General features: G+C 56.8%; 1 protein-coding gene across 2 annotated transcripts in view; it reads right to left on the reverse strand.

Moving 5' to 3' along the window:
- Positions 1-19552, reverse strand: part of AGPAT3 (1-acylglycerol-3-phosphate O-acyltransferase 3) — an 86461-nt gene that overhangs the window by 45834 nt on the left and 21075 nt on the right. Inside the window, exon 1 of one of the 2 annotated variants that reach the window (XM_045501214.1) lies at positions 3318-3393. The exons of the other annotated variant lie outside the window; for it this stretch is intronic. The gene's annotated coding sequence lies outside the window, so the exon portion shown is untranslated. Of the gene's footprint in view, positions 1-3317; positions 3394-19552 lie in introns of those variants that run through there. 2 annotated transcript variants of the gene reach the window in all.

Raw genomic sequence — 19552 nt, forward strand, 5'->3', positions numbered from 1 at the left:
AGGGACCTTCTCTCAAGCACATTCCTGCCCACCTTTGCTCAAAAGATGTCTTTGCACCCACTGTAAACGCCCCACAGGCAGCTGACTCACCCCTATCTCTGGGGCCAAAATGCAAAGCCTCCAGCCCCCTCTGCAGACTTCTGATTGTGGGTGTCCCCGGCCCGCCCTGCTGCCTGCTGGTCTGAGGGACCGGCCATGGCACCCGTGTGGGTGGACGCGCATCCTCGGACACCCGGGGGCTGGCATCTGGCCCTCCTGTCACCTCCCAGGGCTGCCGTTCACCACCACCCTCTGAGCCTCCCCCAGCGTGTGCTGGGGGCCGCGGCTGCCACCCCCCCTCCCCCCCCGCCGGCAGGAACGCCGCCCGGTCTGACTCTGGGGGTTGGGATCAAGAAGCATTGGGACACTGAAGCATTGGGACATTCTGCAGAATGTTGGGTGACAAACTGGCTTTTCACCTCATCTCCTGGCATTAAATTCAGCTCCCCCCCCACCCCCTCCCCCCAGACAGCGTCACTAGCTCACAGCCGGGGCTGCGTCCAGGTCCCGTCTTGTCTTAGCAGGTGAGCATCCGAAGCAGTCACGCCCTCACAGAGTCCCTCCAAAGTGCTTCCCCAAACAAGCTTCATCTGGAGGGAAGCCCAGCTCCGGCTGCAGGCCGCCCCGCCTTCTCTCGTCACCCTGACCGTGAGCCTTCTCTGCCTCTGTGCAGCTGCACCTGTCTGGCTGTCCGGGGCCCTCACTCTAGACCAGGGACAAAAGACTTGAGGCCCTCGCTGTGTTGTGATGTCGGGAACGCGCAGCTCAGACAGAGGGCCAGCCGACGGCCAGGCTCGTCCTGCAAGGTCGAGGGGCTGTGTCCTTCCTGCCCGCTCGGTTCCTCTCCTCAGCAGGACACCCCGCGCCAGCCCCGGGTTCCCAGCACAAGCCGGCCGGGCGTGTCTCCATCTACCGAGGGGCACTTCCCTCCCTGGGGTGTGTCCTTCAGTGCCATTCCTGGGCGGGGCAGCCACCTTGGTCTGAGCTCGTCTGTTGCTGGGGGGGGGGGGGGGGGGGACATGTGCTCTCACATTACCTGCCGCAGCAGAGCCTCTGGGTGGCCCGTGTCTTCACCGATGGGCCCCACGTGCTTCCCGCAGGCAGCAGAAACCCTTCCCGCAGCCCCCTGCCCCGGGAGAGCCCGGCCCAGGCACACCCCCCACCCCCCTCCCGTCTCCCCACCTGCAGTGACAAGTTCAGGGACAGCTGGCTCTTTGAGCCCAGACTCACTCCGGGGAGCTGCCCCTGTAGCTGCACAGACTCACTAAACCGTGCAGAGCTACGCAGATATCTGTGCAAAACAGGGAAGGAGAGGCCGTCATTCCTGTTAGCGTCGGGCTGAGTCCTCCGCCAACACTTGTAAAGACAAGGGGCCGGCGGTCATGTCACATGAGGGAAGGAACACGTGACAAGGGAGAGAACAAGCACGCCGAGTCCCAGGGAGCGTGAACGCTCGCTCTCCGTGAAGAAGCCAGAGCTGGGGTCACCGGTGCCGTGCCCCCGGCTGTGCGTGCCGTGGGTGACGCAGACGACAGCCTGGGGCCGGCGACCCCCTCCCGCGAGGGGGCCCCAGGGCAGGCGCGCGCTGACCGCCAGGGCCGACCCCAGCACCCCCAGGCCCCTGCTCTACTGGGCCCACACCTGGTCTCCCATGTGCTGTCATGGGAGTTCGTGCGGCCCACTGGCCACAGCCGCTTCTGGACCGGCGCGGCGGCCCGCATCCTACAGTCCCCGCACCCCGTTCCCACCCCAGGCAGCAGCAATGGTAATCGAGGTCTGGTGGCAAAATAAACAGATCGATGTAAGGGGGCAGGCAACTTAATTTGTGAGCAAATGTTTTCACTTCCTGCCTCCTACGCCTGGGGCGAGGCCTGGTGAGGGTGAGGCCGTCGTCAAAGCCCCGGACCCCTGGCCGGGCCGTCCAGCCCCCACCCCGCGCCACCCGGGGCCCCTGGCCAGGTACCGGCTCTGCCTCTGCACCACCCGCCCCTGCTTCCGACGGACTTCGGCTCCCAGAAACTGACCCCAGGAGGACCACGACCGCTCTTCTCCACAAATGAGAACTTCCGGCCCACGTGGGTCCCCGCGCACACACACTCCCTGTGTGGGTGTCTGCTCTCGGCCAGACTGGAGCCCACCCGCAGGCGTCCCAAACAACATGGTACCTCGGGTCCTGCCCCGAGCTCCAGCGCCCGCCCCCCCGGAGCCACTGGCTCCGGCCGTGTGTGCGCAAGCCTGTCGGTTAAGGCAGCAGCCTGCTCGGCTGACGAAAGCAGAAGTGACAGTTAATTACCCCCTCGTCTCTCGGTGAGCATGTTACTTAAGAATTCTCCAGATTTCACAACCGCTGGCGACCAGAGCAAAGACGCAGTGCAATTCGGGCCAAGTTTACAGGTCACCCTCCTTGGCGCCCCGGGGGCAACAGTGAGCTGTGCAGGTTGTTTAAACGCTCTCGTAGCTGCGTTAGAAAGTGACAGGACAGGGGCGCCTGGGTGGCTCAGTCGGTTACACGTCCGACTTCAGCTCAGGTCGTGCTCTCGTGGTTCAGGAGTTTGGGCCGGGGCCCTGTGCTGACAGCTCCGAGCCCTTAGGGTGCTGTGTCCCCCTTTCTCTCTGCCCCTGCCCTGCTCGCCCTCCTTCTCTCTCTCTCAAAAATAAACAAACGTTGAAAAAAGTGACAGGAGAAGGTGAAGTTAACGTAATGGTGTGACTTAACCCAATGCGGCCAAAACACCCCCCTCTCCACCCGTGATATCGCCCCTGCCCTGCCGGCCTCCGGAGTCTGTGTGCCGGCTCTCAGCGCCTCTCAGTTCAGCCCCTTGCTCTGAGGGCTCAGCAGCCACGTGCGAGCCGTGGCATCGGACATTGGACCGTCGCGCTCTGCTGTTTGTTACTCCAGCGACGTCTGTGGCAGATAAGAGCCTCTGGCCACCCTCACCGGGGAGACAGCACCGGCTCAGAGATCCCCCCGCCTCGTGGCCTGACCGATCCCAGTGTCGAGTCTCAGGCACCGGCGGGGGCCGGACGACAGGTCGCATCAGAACATCTGTCTGCCCTCCCCTGCAGCTCAGGGTCAGAACTTGGCCACCAGCTCTCCTGCAGGAAGGGCCAAGGCGCGGGCTCCCCGGGGAAATAACCACGCCCCGCCCTGCTCTTCGGGGAGCCCGCGGGGTGCAGACGCGGAGATGGAGGGGTCTGAGGTGCAGCCCAAACACCAGCTGGTCCCCGGCAGCCGTGGCACCTCCTTCCAACCAGAGAGCAGGGCGCCGCGCCCTTACCTGTGACCTGCAGGCTGGCGGACGGGCAGGGCAGTCCCTGGAAAGCGGCGGGTGTGCACGGAGCCAACGGCTTTTATCCTGCCTGCAGCCCCTCCCCATCAGGAGCCTCCGGGAGGCGGGGTCTCCAGGGATGTCCTTTTCACCCATGACCTACACTCTGTAACCAGGAAGGCAGACTCAGCCAGCAGGGTGGCCCGGGGCTGCCGCTGCCCACGTCCAGCCGGACCTGCACCAATCGGGGAACAGTCCTGCTCCAGACGGTGGCTGTGCCCTTCTCCTTTTTCTTATTTTCAGAGACACTGAAAGCCGGGACCTGAGAAGCACCCCCCACACTGAAAACTGGAACCGGGTGCGGAGCACGGCGAGGAGGGAAGGGCCGGGATGCCCCTTCCTATCAAACCGGGTCAAAGGTTCTGGAATACTGACCACGAGGCAAGAGGTGGGAAGGAGTGGGCTGCCCCTCCCCCATCCACTGTCCCTCGCCTCTGTACCAACAGGACGGCCCAGGCAGGTCACCAGCGGCCAAGGAGGGAAGGTCCCAGTCCCCTGGGACAGGGGACAGGGAGGCCACTAGGTGGAGCCTGGGGAGAGCTTTCAAAAGGCAATAAGGGCCCAGGTGTGCCCTTCTGCTCCTTCCTGCTGGAATGCAGATGAAATGGCCAGGAGGAAGCAGCCCCCGGGAGACCAGCAAGCCATGACCAGCAGCACAGCGGCTGCAGGCTGCGAGTGAGGTCAGAGGGAGCCTGCCTGGCCCCGGGCTCGCTGTTAACGGGAGAAAAGCTGACCTGCGTGGATCTGTTACCACACTTGCACGCGGACTGAACGTGTGCCTAACAGACAGCACACGCGTGCAGCATCATCGGTGAGGACGACCCTGAGCTGTGTGGGAATCCCCCCTTTCGTGAACATGGAGACGCTCAGAACCCCAGGTCCTTTCCAGAAGGACGAGGTCCACACTGGAACAGATCCTGGGTCTGAGCTCCTGTCCACAGACAGCCAAGGAGGCTGTGCCCAGCACGGCCCCCAGGGACAGTGGACCCCGTCCCTCCTCCAATGCACCCCTGTTCCCCTGCCCCCTCCTCTTGCACCAGGTAACACCGCCAGGAGGTGGCTCCCTCGGGAAGGCACAGGCACGCAGGCAGAGGCTCCCCCCACCCTCAGGGTGCCCTGGGGCCCAGGTCACGCCGACAAGGGACAGGCTCCTCCACACACGGCCCCCCAGCACCCCCCTGCTGGTCGTGCGAGAAGCCACCGCACCCAGGGTCCGCTGGCACCGGGCGCCGGGCTGGCTTTGGGCCAGAACCCCCAGCAGCCCCTCGACCATGCAGAGGGCTCCGCCCCCAGGACCGGAGCCCTCAGTGAAGCTCCCCTCTAGCGGCACACGCGCATGTTTTCCATTCCGGAAAGTCAGACGCGGAAATGCAACGTCTCACACGCCCATGCAGCCGCCACTGAGAGGAAACGTCCGCCGAATGGTTTCAGATCTCTGTTCAAGCTCTGGGTGTCGTGTCGCGTGCGCGTGCGCGTGTGTGCTGTGTACAGTACGCTGTGAGCGTATACGGCTGTGTGTGCTTGTGTCTGCGGGCGTGCGTGCAGCATGTACACGTCACATCTAGGACACACAAGAGGTTGGCGTCACAGCCCGTCTGGCTCCTCCCTGACGCCCCCCTGGAGCTCAGGACCCTTGCACGGCCCTGCTGACAGCTCTCAGCGGGGGCCACCGCACGCGTCCGTCTGTCCACAGAAAAGGGGGCTCTGGCCCAGCCTCCTGCCTTCGGCCGCACGTCACCCGGCCCCTGACTGGCCCCAGCTCGAGGGTGCACGTGCCTGTTGTCTGCGCCTCCCACCACGCGCCCAGCCCCGGTGTGAGGCTGTCCTCGCTGCGCCACGGGAAGGGTTGAGCCTGAACGCCCCTTCACCCCGACGGCGCCGCGGGGACAAGTGAATCCGGGCACACCAGCGGGGCCGCCCACCGTCGCCCCCGGGGATCGTGGCCGAGTCTCCGCCAGGCTCCCACGCTGCCCAGCCGCCCACTGGGCCCTTCGCCCTCGGCCTCCCACACCTGCTCCTCCCCCCCTCCCTCTGCAACCCATCCTCCCGCCACCGGACGTGCCCCTGGCCGGCTCTCTAGAACCTCTCTAGGGTGCTGTGCCAGGCGGCCTGGGGGCGGCACGCCCGCTGGGGCCTAAAGACCCCTGCGCCCGCAGACCCGCCCCTCTGACTTCCCTGCAGAGCCCAGAGAGGCCCGTCCCGGTTCCGTCTGCACACGCACGCGTGAACCGTGCGGCACGCACACCTCCCACACGCACGACACACGTGGTCACACATGCACACGTGCACCCTCTCAAACCACGGCAAGCCTGATTGCGAATACGAAATTTGGGAAAAACTATCAGCAAACCAACTCTAGCACATTAAAAATATGTCATGACCATTTGTTCCATGAATGCAAGGGTGGTTTGATCTTATGAAATCTATTCATAAAATTCTTTATAGCTCCTTAACAAGAATGCCAGGGAGGTAATTTAACAAAATTCAACCTCACTGCTGACAAAAATACCCAATAAAGTAAGAGCCAATTTAAAATATTCTACATACAGGGGTGCCTGGGTGGCTCAGCCGGTTGAGAGTCCAATTCAGCTCAGGTCATGAACTCGCGGTTCGTGGGTTTGAGCCCCACGTCGGGCTCTGTGCCGACAGCTCAGAGCCCAGAGCCTGCTTCCGATTCTGTGTCTCCCTCTCTCTCTCTGCCCCTCCCCCAATCACGCTTTGTCTCTCTCTCTCTCTGTCAAAATAAGTTTTTAAAAAATCCTACATACCCATTATATGCTTCCCGGCAAGGTGATCATGTCTCAGCCCCCAACCCAGCACTGTGGTCCATGGAGAAACGCTTAGAGATGGTCCAGCAAACCAGGAACGAGGCAAAATGCCGTCACCCAACAGGCTGAGCGCATGAACACAGGTGGAGTGCTCCCTAGATACACGTCAGCAAAGCAGTTCCTGCCGTGGCGTCACAAAAGCACACAAAAAAAACATCTTGACAGGGGCGCCTGGGTGGCGCAGTCGGTTAAGCGTCCGACTTCAGCCAGGTCACGATCTCGCGGTCCGTGAGTTCGAGCCCCGCGTCGGGCTCTGGGCTGACGGCTCAGAGCCTGGAGCCTGTTTCCGATTCTGTGTCTCCCTCTCTCTCTGCCCCTCCCCCGTTCATGCTCTGTCTCTCTCTGTCCCAAAAATAAATAAACGTTGAAAAAATAAAAAAATAAAAAAAAAAAACAGAAAAAAAACATCTTGACCAAATTTGTGAATACCAGGACTCAGGAACGGTTTACTATGGAAAATCAGTTGATCTAACAGTTGGCAATAGAGGTCAAGGAAGAAAACCACGTGATAATTGCATGAGGTTCAGGAGAAGCAGGTGATGAAGGTCAGCACCGCTCGCCGTTGCTTAAGGACACCCGCCATCGAGGCTCCGACCCCCAGAGGAGAACACCCGCCATCGAGGCTCCGACCCCCAGAGGACTCACCTCAGCTGCCTGTTCACACCAGTAAACACCAAGGGCCGTACCCAGAAAGAGGGAAGTGGCTTCCGTTGTCCAAGATGACAGGAGAGTCGACTGGACGAGCCGACAAGGCCCCGGGGCCGCTGCCGGAGGTGCAATGTCTCCCTTCCTCCCCGGCTCTGCTCCACGGCCCATGCGCCTCCCTGAGGGCTGTCCACCTTCCTTCCCGAGGGCCCAGGAGGACAGCAAAGCACGCTCAAGACGAGGGGCGGCCTCACGTGCATGCCATCTGCTCGCTGGGACGTGCTTCAGCATCTGGGGCTGGAGAGGGGAGCCCGGCCACCCGCCTCCATCCCGCCGCGTCCGAGGATTCATGTGGAGGTGAGTGGGAGACACCCTCGGGCGATGCTGGGAGCCAGGCCGTTTCGAGGCCACAGCCTCCGCTCCTCCCAGCAGCCCCGGCCTCATTCCTTCTGTCTCAACCAGAAGCCCTGGGGGTGAAGCCAAACAGCTGCTCCCCCCTCCCACAGCAGCTCATGAGGTGCTCTCAGTGTTTAGTTCTATTCACTAAGGGACGGAAGTGGCCCAGCAGGCCAGGTGTCCCGACACGGTGGCCTCGTGGCCGACAGCCCCGTTTCCGCGTCTGCTGCACTGGAAGGGAGGCAGCTCAGCGAACGAACGCTGTGACCCAGTCCACAAATGCACGTGAACCTGCACACCTTCCCTTCTGTGCGTTTCAACAGGAGGAACAAGGTGTGGAATGTTCCAGAAAACAGGCACTGCTCAGCAGAGTCTCTGTCCATCTACAGCCTGCCTGCCCATCTCTGCCGACTCACAAACGGCACCAGCCACGGACAGGAATGGAAAGCCCGCTCACGGCAGCAGGGGACAAAGTCCACTCTCCGGGGCGCCAGGCGAGGGGCCACGCGGGGCTCAGACACTGCGGAGCACCGAGGCCCGTCGTCACCCTTCACGGACGCTGTCTCCGCTGCGGTCACCTGACCCCCAGCCAGCCCCTCGGTACACCAGGTGTGCCACGCCTTCTGAGCCACACACACACACACACACACACACACACACACACACACACACTTCAAGGTTCAAAAGCACCCTCTGGTCCTAATAAGCTGATAACGGGGTCACTGTGCTCTGAAACCATCACGCAGACGTTTTCTACAACGCGTGGGCACGTGCGCACGTATGTATATGCACACACGCCCAGAACACACATAAAAAGGAAGTTTTCTAAACAAAGTGCAGCTGTGTAGAGTAAGACTTCCATCGGTTTACATCACGATGCGTCAACCTGTCTGCGGAAACTGCATATGCGTGATTTTGCGAGAATGGTTACAAGTTCCGGAAGGGTCAACCACAAGCCAGGGAAAAGAGGGGGACCTGGGGTGGAGTAAAGAATGATTTCGTTCTGTGTTAGATTTGGTTCCGTGTTCGTCTTTGCCAAGCACGTACTACTTTCATAATTAGAATTTAGAGGCTAAAGGAAAAGCTACGTTGCTTGCTTATTAGGCTCCAACCTTTTGTCTCTCTGGTGGTAACAACAGCCTAACTCATTACCCTGGATGCCGGTAAGATCTGGTTTTTTCAGGAAAAGAGCAGGGCTTGCCTGCTATCTGCCTCCTCTAGACACAACGTGGCCAAAGTCTGAGCCCTTTGCTTGGCCCCCTCATATCACCTTCAGGGTAGAGACAATTCCTCCTCACCCAGCAGTGGGAACCGCAGCTGGAGCCCCTACGCCTGGAGCCCACGTACCTGAAGCCCACTCACCTAGAGCCGCAGGCGCCCTGGTCTTCCACCTCCCTTGCCCTAGGAATCACCTCCCCACGTTAGGGCCTTGGATGCGTTCACAGTACACATGGGCCGCGGCAGGGCTGAGGCACCCTCCGCTCTCTCTGGGGCGCACCTCACATACCGCGATGGGCGAGCACCGCACGCACGGCTGCACCCCCTTGTCAAGCCCGGCACTGCACGGACACCACGCCGGTGGGGTTTCATCTTCCTTCCTCTGGTGACTAAGTTGCGTGCCCACTTGCGTGTGTCTATCAGGTACTCGGACGTCTTTTGAGAGGGTGAAGTCAAGTCGGCTTTATTGCGACGTTGATGCTGATTAGCTTTGTGGGTGGCCGTCGCTGGAGCACATCGCCTGTGCTGTGTTTGGTTTCGCTGTACCTTTCCCACCCCTTCAAAGGGGCACGCTGTGTGTGCGCGTGTGTGTACGTACACATATACACATACGTGTGCATACACACACACACACACACACGCGCGCGCGTATACGCACAGATACGCGTGTGTGCACCGCGCCCCTGACGGTTGTTCTGTTTGTGAATGCTGAGTTAATCTCAGTCTGGCTGACACCTGGTTACAAACCCGACCCGGGGACTTGTCTCCGCTATCACGGTCCTAAAAACACAGTGCTTCCAATTTGCCGCCCTCCCCCCTTTCTTTCTGCCAGCCCTCATTGTCTCCCGTGGTCCCCGTCCCCAGAAATGAGGGAGATCAAGGTGATTTCCAGCTGCGACCTCCCCAAATTCCATCTTTCCGGGAGAGGTCTTGCTGAGGGCTAGTGACCCCTGGCCCCTCTCCCCCGGAAACAGACCGTCATCGGGGACACAGGCCTGCCGCGTGCACAGTGCAATACGCTTCCCAGATCAAAGGGCTCCCGCTGCCACGCACGGGCCGCACGCTGGGTCCAGCCCTGCCGGCCGGAGCGCCCGTGAGGGAGAGGGGGTCCCAGGCCTGACAGACGTACAGCCACCGCCAGACGATAATCAAAGCAAAGGAACACGCCGCGCCCCCCGTTGGGGCTCAGCCCGGTCTGATTGTCTTCCGCAGACGGCAGCTTGCAACGGTTTCACAGTGGAGACCACGAGTGCAGCAAGAAATCAATAAAGAGTGAAGAAAAGCAAACGACCTTTGGGGGATTCAGAATGCTGGAGCTGAGCCGCTCGGAGCAGCGGTCAGCGTGCACATCACATTTCTATCACCACTTAGCACATCAGCCCTCATAATGAAAGACTCCACTCCAAGGAGACGGTCCACGAAGTGGCTGAAGTCTGAAAACTGAAGAGGTGTGGCTGGGCCGGCGTATTTCAGCGACAACGTTATTTTACGCAAGCCGTGACGCCAAGCGCAGAACGTCTGGGGCTGGCGTGGGTCTCCATCAACCCCGCTCATACCCTAAAAGTGGTTTGCTTTCACCCCGTGGTAGCTGTCGGCACACTTGAAATCACCACTCGGGAGGTTAAGCTGCCTTCCCGCGGCGGCTGGACTCATCTGTGCAGAAAGCACCTGCCAGGACAGCCGTCTCCCAGGCACAGAGAGTGGGGGGGGGGGGGGGGTGCCATCTGGTCGTGGCTCCACTGATGTAAAAGGAACCTGTCACTCAATCACCCCAAGAGTGCGTGCGGACGCAGAAGGAAACCCGAAAGGAAGGTCCCCGACCACTGGGAGTTGGACACAGGGGGACGGGAGAGAGGCCAGGGTCACTGGAGGCCACTCTGTGGCACCAGCTCTGTCCTCAGGCCCGGATGGACGAGTGCCCTCCACCAAAGCTGCCGGTTATCCCTGGGATTCCTGGGGGCGCGGGGGGGGGGGGGGCGCAGGAGGAGACCACCCGACACAAACACAGGCTCTCTTCACGGCAAGCGTGCACGCTGACCTCCAGGTCACATGTCCACCCCTGGGCGTCTAAGCTGGGGGGCCTCCGGTCTGTGTCCTGACAAGGACTCCTGGACTCCAGGTCTGCTAGCGAAACCCAGATCCAGCTCCCCTGGGTGACGCCCACAGCTGCACCCACGGAAGCTCCTGGACCGCACGGCGTCTTCAGTTTGGCCGCTCCTCAGCTCAGCTCATCCCTCCCAGGAAAGAGCAGAAGGGAAGGCACGTTACCAGAACTTCATCGTTTGGATTTTGGACAAACAGGCACTGAGTATAATAAATGCCCTTTTGGAAAGCCGTAAAGTACATGCCTCCTTAAGAAAATTAATCGACCACGCAGTGAGGCCTGACCACGCCCCACGTGGTTCCTTCAGTGTCGTCGAGGCTGGACCACCAAGCGTGGCACTCGTGGCTGGGCCCCCACAGCAGCCAGCAAGAGGCATGTCCAGACGACTGGGGCTGGCCCACTCCAGGGCTGTTCGGGGGAGCAGAAATAACCACACACACACACACACACATGCACACGCATGCACACCCATGCACGCACACGCACACCCGGGCCTCCATCTCCTGAGTCACCGAAAGGGACAAGGTCAGCAGAGCCAGCGGGGCAGCTGTCCCCAGGGTCTCCAAGTTGAGGGTCTAAACGTAAGAGACACAGGCGCGCTGTTCTTCTGCAGGACTGGAAACCCACGCACTGGCCAGAGCGCGAGCCGAGCTCCCAATCAAAAGGAGCCCATCCCAGAGAAGCCGAGGGCTGGGGACACAGCCTACCCAGGGAGGCAGCCCTCCGTGGACACAGCCTACCCCGGGGCCCTTCCACATGCCGTTCTCCCTCCCTGCTGCCGGGCAAGGAGGCCCAACAGATGGCTCATTAATGAACAGACCCGGAGGGACCCAGAGGTCACACCTAGGAAAGACCAAAGCAACGTCCCTGTCCCCTACAGACTCAGGGACAGCTGACGGGGGAGGGGTGCTGACCCCGGGAGGTGGAGAACGGCCGCCAGCCCCTGGCCCCTCTGGACGCACAGGTTCCGCATCGGCCGGTACGCTCGGAGCCCGCTCACGGCCCCCCACCGACCCGGCGGGTGCTGGGCTCCTCTCCAGGGCAGTCCCCTCACCCGCACCCCGTCAGCCCGGCATCCACAAAGCGAAAGCCCAGGCTCACTGGCTAAGTGTGGCCCTTGTTTTTGCTTGTTTTAAACGGTGGTCACACAAACAAAAAGTTACCACCTTAACCATTTTAAGTGGGCACCACGGACCTCCGTGGTGCCAAGTTGTGCAGCCGTCCCCGCCCTCCATCCCCGGGACCCTTCATCTTCCGGAACAGGAACTCTGTCCCCACGAAACACCGACTTCCCAGCCCCGCCCCAGCCCTGGCACCCGCCGTCCTGCCTTCTCTATGCGCCTGACTGCCCCCCCGGGACCCCACGTAAGCGGACGCGTTACGGGGTCTGTCCTTCCGTCTCTGGGTTAGTTCACTGAGCATGATGTCCTCAAGGTACATCCACGCTGTGGCGTGGGTCAGAACTTCGTTTTTGAGGCTGAATAGCATTCCATCGCATGAATGTCCCACACTTTTTCTTCTGTAAATCTTAACAGTTTTAGCTTTCACACTTAGGTTTGTGATCCATTTTGAGTTAATTTTTTAATAGGCGATGAAGGAGGGCAAAGGTTCATTGTTTTTGCATGCGGGGGTCCAAAGTCCTGACACCATTTGTTGAAAATACTATTATTTCCCCATTGAATTACATCAGCACTTTTGTGGGAAATCAATGGACTATAAGTGTGGGGGGTTATTTCTGGAATCTATTCTTTCCCACAGATCTTCGCGTATACGTTTTTTCCCAGTTCCACAATGTCTCTGTTGCTACAGCAATGGAGAAAGTCTTAAAACCAGGTGGGCTTTTGTTTCTCTCTTCAAAATTATTGTGGCTTGGGGCGCCTGGGTGGCTCAGTCGATTGAGCGTCCGACTTCGGCTCAGGTCATGATCTCACAGTCCATGAGTTCCAGCCCCGCGACGGGCTCTGCGCTGACAGCTCGGAGCCTGGAGCCTGCTTCGGATTCTGTGTCCACCCCCCCCCCCACCTCCGCCCCTCCCCCACTCGTGCTCCATTTCTCTATCTCTCCGAAAGAAATAAACATTGGGGCGCCTGGGTGGCCCGGTCGGTTAAGCGTCCGACTTCGGCTCAGGTCATGATCTCACGGTCCGTGAGTTCGAGCCCCGTGTCGGGCTCTGTGCTGACAGCTCAGAGCCCGGAGCCTGTTTCAGATTCTGTGTCTCCCTCTCTCTCTGCCCCTCCCCTGTTCATGCTCTGTCTCTCTCTGTCTCAAAAATAAATAAACGTTAAAAAAAAAAATTAAAAAAAAAAAAGAAAGAAACATTAAAAGGTTTTTTTTTTTTTTTTTTAATTATTGTGGCTGTTCTAGGGCATTGGAATTCCAAGTAAATTTTAGAATAAACTTATAAGTTTCTAAAAAAACCCTTCCCAGGATTTTGATTGTAACTGCACTGAATCTGTAGATCAATTCTGGTAGAATTAACACTTCAATAACATTGGGTCTTCTAGCCCATTTTAGTTTTTAAATTTCTCAGCACATTTTTTGCTTGTATTTATCTCTAAGAATTTCATATTTTTGAAGCTCTTGTAAATGTTTTATCAGAGCTTTTAATTGTTCAGTGCTATATGGTATAGAGAAATAAAATTAATTTTGTTAGAGTGACCCTCACCTCCCATAAATTCACGAAACCCACCGATTTACTCTAGTGGCTGTTTTGTAGCTCTCTTAGGATTTTCCACAGAAACCATTATGCCACCTGTGAATAAAGACAACTTGACTTCTTTTCCATTCTGTACGTCCTTTATTTCTTGCCTTTTCTAGTATAATGTTGAGCAGAAGTGGTCAGAGAGACCTTGTTCCCAATCTCAGGAGGAAAGCCCTCTGTCTTCCACCGTTAACTATGGTGCTGGCTATAGGTTTTCATAGATGCTCTGAGGACGCACACTTCTAGACTGCTGAGACTTGGTGGGTTTTTTAGCATAAACGAGTTTTAAAGTTTGTCAAATGCTCTTTTTTTGCACTATTAGGATAGTTGTATGGTTTTCCTTTTTGTCTGTTAATATAGTGAATGACAGTGATTGATTTCAAATGTTACACCAACCTTGCATTCCTGGGGTAAATCCCCTTGGTTGTGATACAGCGTCCTATTTACAAACTGTTGGATTTGATTTGCTAAAATTTCCAAATTCATGAAGGATTTTGCTCATGAGGGACACTGGTCCTCAGTCTTTGTCTGGTTTGGCATGAGGGTAACGCTGGCGTCATGAAATGGGATGAGAAATATTTACTCCTCTTCCAATGACAAGAGGACCTTGCGTAGAATTCGGATTATTTCTTCCTTAGATGTCCGATAGAGTTCATCAACATAGTCCCCTGGACCAAGGGTTTTCTCCGTTGAAAAGTGTTTACGTGGAAGTTCATTTTTCAGGGGCATCCGGTGGCTCAGTCGGTTGAGTGTCCGACTCTTGATGTTGGCTCAGGTCATGATCCCAGGGTCGTGGGATCGAGTCCTGTGTGGGGCTCCACACTGAGCATGGAGACTGCTTGGGATTCTCTCTCTCCCTCTGCCCCTCCCTGGCTCACACTCTCTCTAAAAATAATAAGTAAATAAATAAATTCAGTTTTCCAATAGATACAGGATTATTTGGGCTATTTTGACTTCCGTAAGTTTTCGTGATTTGCATCTTTCCAGGAACTTGTTCATTTCATCCGTGTTCTAAACTTTCCAGCATAAAGTTTTTCATAATATTCCCTTGTCGTCATTCTAACACCTCTAGGACATGTAGTGATTTCTCATCTCTCGTTTCTGATTTTGGTCGTTCTTCTCTCTTTCTCTTCTCTGATCAGTCTCACGAGGGGTTTATCAATTATAACGATCCTTTCAAAGAACCAACTTTTGGGGAGTTTTTTTCTATTGTTTTCTATTTCATTGATTTCTGCTCTGTTATTTATTTCCTTTGCTCGCTTTTTAAGGCTGAAGCTTAAATCATTGATTTGAGAACAGTTTTTATGCTCTCATTTAATGCTTACAAATCTTTCCCTAAGCACCGTTGTCCCTGCATTCCACAAATTGTGACACGTTATACGCCAGCTTTCACGAATTTCAAAATGTCGTCTATCTTCCTCTTGGAACCAGGGGCTACTGAGAAGGGTTATTTTGTTTCCAAATATTTGGGGATTTTCCAGATAGCTTTCAATGACTGATTCCTAGTCAGGTCTCTGGTCAGAGAAAATGCTTTGTATGGCTGACTCCTTCTCCATTTACGGAGACCGGTTTTATCATCCAGAATGTGGGCTTGGTGAGTGTCCCACGCGCACCTGAGAAGGGCACCTGTCCTGCTGCTGGGCGGGGCACTCGTCCACGAGCACCAGGTGAGTCACGCTGCCTGACGGCACTGTCCACGCCTTCTGCGTCTGTCCTGATTTCATGTCCTACTTGTTCCACCGGTTGCTGGCACAGGAGGACTGCGTCTCCAACCGTAACTGCGGATCTGTGTGTCCCTTCAAAGACATCACAGTTCGCTACTCGAATCTGGAGGCTGTTATCAGGGGCACACACATTCAGTACGTTATGTGTTCTTGACGAGCTGACCCCTTTTACCGCTGCGACACATCATTCTTATGCTGGGAAACGCTTCTGGTCCTCAAATCGGACTTACCGACTCAGACATTTCAGGTTCACATCTGCACGGTTCCTCTTTTTCCAACCTTTTCCTTGAACCTGTCTACGCTTCACATTTGCCGCGAATGGCACTTTGCTTTATCTGGTCTGGCAACCTCCGACAAAACGTCTGTTATCTAGTCTTCAAGCCGTCCACATTCGACGGGCTTGTCCATATGGTTGGGTTTACCTCCATCCTCTATTGTCCTGAGTTTCTCGGCTTCATTTGGTCCTTTTTTTCTGTCTTCATCCGGACTCAGGAGTTTTCAGATGATTCCATTTTCCTCTTCCTCCGGCTTGTCAGCTGTACCTCGTTGCTGTTTTTAGTGGCTGCGCGGTAGGGTTTACAACACATCTTTACTACACCCCTGCCCGCCTTCCAACATTTTAACACTTGGTGTGTATTTTAACAACTTTACAAGAGTTTCCAGTCGCTTCTCCTACACTTTATGCTACATTGTTGCAGACCTTTCACATCTAATTACATCGCCAACTCTACAAGACATCGTTACCATTTCCACTTTAAACAGTAAATCCTCGGTCAAAGGGCTTTTTTTTTTTTTTTTTAATGTGTATTTATTTTTGAGAGAGACACATACAGAGCTTGAGCAGGGGACAGATCAGAGAGAGAGAGACAGACACACACACACACACACACACAGAATCCGAAGCAGGCTCCAGGCTCCGAGCCACCAGCACAGAGCCTGGTGTGGGGCTCGAACTCACAAACCATGACCTGAGCCAAAGTTAGACGCTGAACTGAGTCACCCAGCCGCCCCTGATCAAAGGGCTTGTTTAACACAAGGGGACACAGTCTTTTTTTTTTTTTTTTTACATTTACCTGCATTTCGGCTGCTTCTCATTCCTTCAGACCCACATCCCTCCCTCATGCCACCTCCCTCCTCCCTGAAGGGGCTCCTCCAAGGCTCCTGGGGGAAGGTGGGCAGGGGTCGGTTCTCTCAGCTCTTGAACTCCGCAAACGTTATTCGGCCTTCACTTTGGACAGACGATCTGCCGTCCACACAACTGCAGTCCAAGATCTTCTTCAGTTCGGAAGATGTTCCCCCGCCACCGGGCACGCACAGCCTCTCCGGAGACGTGAGCCCTAATTTCATCTTTGCTCCTCTGTGCATGGTGGGTTTTTGCCTCTGGCTGCTTTTAAGGTTTTCTGCTTTTAACGTTTCCACAAATTTGGTTACGATGCGCCCTGGGGTGGTTTTCCTTGCGTTTCCTCTGCTCGGGGTTTGTGGAGCTGGGAGTGAGTTTTCGTCAGACTTGGAAAAATTCTAGCCATTGTTTTCTGCAAGCGTCTCCCACCGCGCACACCTCCTCTCGGATTTCAGTTCCATTCGTGGTATGCCACTGGACACGGTCCCACCGACGTTCCGTCCCTCTCCTCCGCCAGCTGTTCTCGGTGCTTCTCAGGCTCGTCCTCTCGCGCACTGAGCTGGTCTCCGAAAAGTCTGACCTGCTCGGAGCGCCAGCCAGCGCGTTTTCCGGAAGACTTGTCTGGTCCTTTCCCACATCTTCCGCCTTCTCCTTGCTCACAGCCATTGTCATTGAACACACGGAGCGCGTTTGTCACGGACACCGTGACCCCCTTGTCCGCTAGGCCTACGTCGGGACCGATGCGGCTCCTCCCGGGTCTGTTTCCAGCGGCGGATTTCCCCCCTCTCCTGGGTTTCGACGTCCCCCTACCTGCAGACTGGTGTCGGACTCTGGGCTCGATGCCGTTGAGGCTGCGCTTGCCACAGTCCCTTCAGGACAGTGAGCTCTACGCGGGGACGCGGCTAACTGACTTAGAACCAGCCTGATGCCCTCAAGGTTTGCCGCGAGCCCTGCTGGGGAAGTCCTGAGCCGGCTGTGTGCAGGGCTGAGGCAGTGACCTTCCGCGGACTCTACCCCAGGCCCTTTGAACAGTGAGGTCTTCCCGCCTATCTGGTGAGAACACAAACTTCCTTCCCCGCCCTGTGTGGACCGCAGGAGTGGTCCTGCCTACTCCTCTCCAGCACCTCCTCTCCTCGCCTTGATGGTCTGTGCCCAGACCAGTGCTCAACCGACGACCACGAGGACCCCCCCTGAGCTCTCTAGAGCCGTCTCTTACACAGTGCCCTCACCCCCAGTGTTCTCCCCCACGAGTTCCCGCCGTGCTGCCATTCCACGCCATCCCCTAATCCCACAGTGTCTCCACCTGGCCCTGGGCTCCCTCCCCCCGGGCTCAGCGGGACACCGTGGGCAGCAGGCTGGGAGGCCAGGGGCTCCCTTCACAGGGACGACTGTCCTGTGCCCTGCCGTGCAGCATCGCAACCTGCAGCCGCGCGTTTTGTGTGCTTCCCAGCTGCTTCAGGCGGGAGGCGAAATCTAGTTCCTGTCACCCCTCACGTGGCTACAAGTGTGGGTTAGATCCTCGTATTTCTTTTAAGTTTATTTTGAAAGAGGGAGAGTGCGCGTGGGCACGTGTGCGCAGGAGCAGGGGAGGGGCAGGGAGCGAGAGGGAGAGAGAGAGAGAGAGAGAGAGAGAGAGAGAGAGCATCCCAAGCAGGCTCCACGTTGTCAGCACAGAGCCCGACGCGGGGCTCGATCTCAGGAACTGTGAGATCACGACCTGAGCAGAAATCAGGAGTCGGACACTTAACCCACTGAGCCTCCCAGAAGCCCCCCACCCTTGTATCTTTAATTCAATTGTCCTCTAACCCGAAATGCATGTGTCTAACAGGTTTGGACGACACAGCTCACGTGAGAAGCACCGGGCTGTAATCGAAGGCAGAGGCTCCGTCCCCAGGAAAGGCCTCACTGCCACGCAGCTCGTGTAAACCTGTCTCTTGAAAAGAACAAAGGCGTTCACCTTTTTCTGTTCTCGGATCCCTCACTCTCGATGGAAGCATCTCATCAAAAGCACGTTCGCTCTCTTAGAAGGGAGCGCTGGGAGTGCTTGGCCGCCCGTGTTCTAGAACAGCAAGCCCCAGGCTAATTAGCAAACAGACAAGCCGGTGCCCAAGGGTAACCACGTGCCCAGAGCACATTGAGACACTCGCGGCCCTTCTTCTCCGTCAACGACCACTTCCCAATTTATTCAGCGAGGTCAACGGCATCACTGACATGTGTCACGAGCAGCTCGCCGCCTGAAGTCACCCTTTTCTCCGAACCCGAGCCGGAGCTGAGGCAGGAGAAGCTAGAGATGAGGCGGTCCCTGAGAAGGCTCCAGAACAGCAGCTGATTCTCCGGCACGCAGAGTGGATGGGGCTCTGCTCCACACCGTGGGGGGCGGGGGGTGGGTGGGGCACAGCCACAGGAAGGTGTATCTCAGGGCTCGGGGCGCCACCGGGTTTCGCCCCCGTGGCCGGAGCTCACACTACAGGCAGCAGGGCCTCCCACCCCCTCCTCGTCCCTCGCGGCCCCCAGTAAGGCCAAGAGCCCAGCCCACCCTCATGACAGCCCTCCTTCTATTCTGGCCGCAAGACCCCGGTCAAGTACACGATTTGAAAATACTCTCTTCCATTCTGTGGGTTGTCTTTTTTGCTTCCTTGATGGTGTCCTTTGAAGCACAAAGGTTTTTTAATTTTGATCTAAAAGCAGCCACAGAAAGGACAGGTTACCTTCGCAGAAGAGACAGCCGGGCCATGGTTTCTCAGCGTGCAGAGGGTGTCGAAGGCCCGTGCATTTATCACCTACGTGCTGGAAGGACCCGCCCCCCGGCCGACAATCCCACCACCAGCAGTGCATCCCTGAGGGGCAGGGAAAGTCACCACTCTCCCAGACAGACAGACAGACAGTCAGACAGACACGGGAAGGGCTTGCCGCCCGCCCGCAGAATGTAACAGAGCAACGTCCAACGCACCCTTCAAGCAGGAAGTGTTCTCACCTGGAAAATCCCAGATGCCAAACGGAATAAAAACCAAAGACAGTGGCCAATGTGTCTACAAATTTGAAACAAAAGAGTAATGCTAACAATACAGCAACAATGTCTGGTGAGGTCTGCAAAGTTTAAACACATGCGCAGGGAAGGGACTCTGGGGTGCCCCGGGGGGTGGACCTCCCCAACAGTAAAGCACTTGTTAACTTTAGCCAACTGACAAGTAAGAATGTTGCAATTTCTGGGAAAATCATCAAAAGAGGAGTCTATAACTTCCAAGCCAGTGGGGGGGGGGGGGGGGAGGGGGGGCGGAGAGAAAAAAAAGACAGGATCAGTAATCATCTAAAACATAAGCAAGGAAGGATGAGGAAGAGGAGACAGAGCGGTCGGCAAAGTACACGATGGCGGATTTAAACTCCAATCCATTGATAATTATTACCTTTAAGGAAATCAGATAAAGGCTCCAGTTAAAAACATTTTAAT

The sequence above is a fragment of the Leopardus geoffroyi genome, chromosome C2 (assembly GCF_018350155.1).
Source record: "Leopardus geoffroyi isolate Oge1 chromosome C2, O.geoffroyi_Oge1_pat1.0, whole genome shotgun sequence".
Lineage (NCBI taxonomy): Eukaryota > Metazoa > Chordata > Mammalia > Carnivora > Felidae > Leopardus > Leopardus geoffroyi.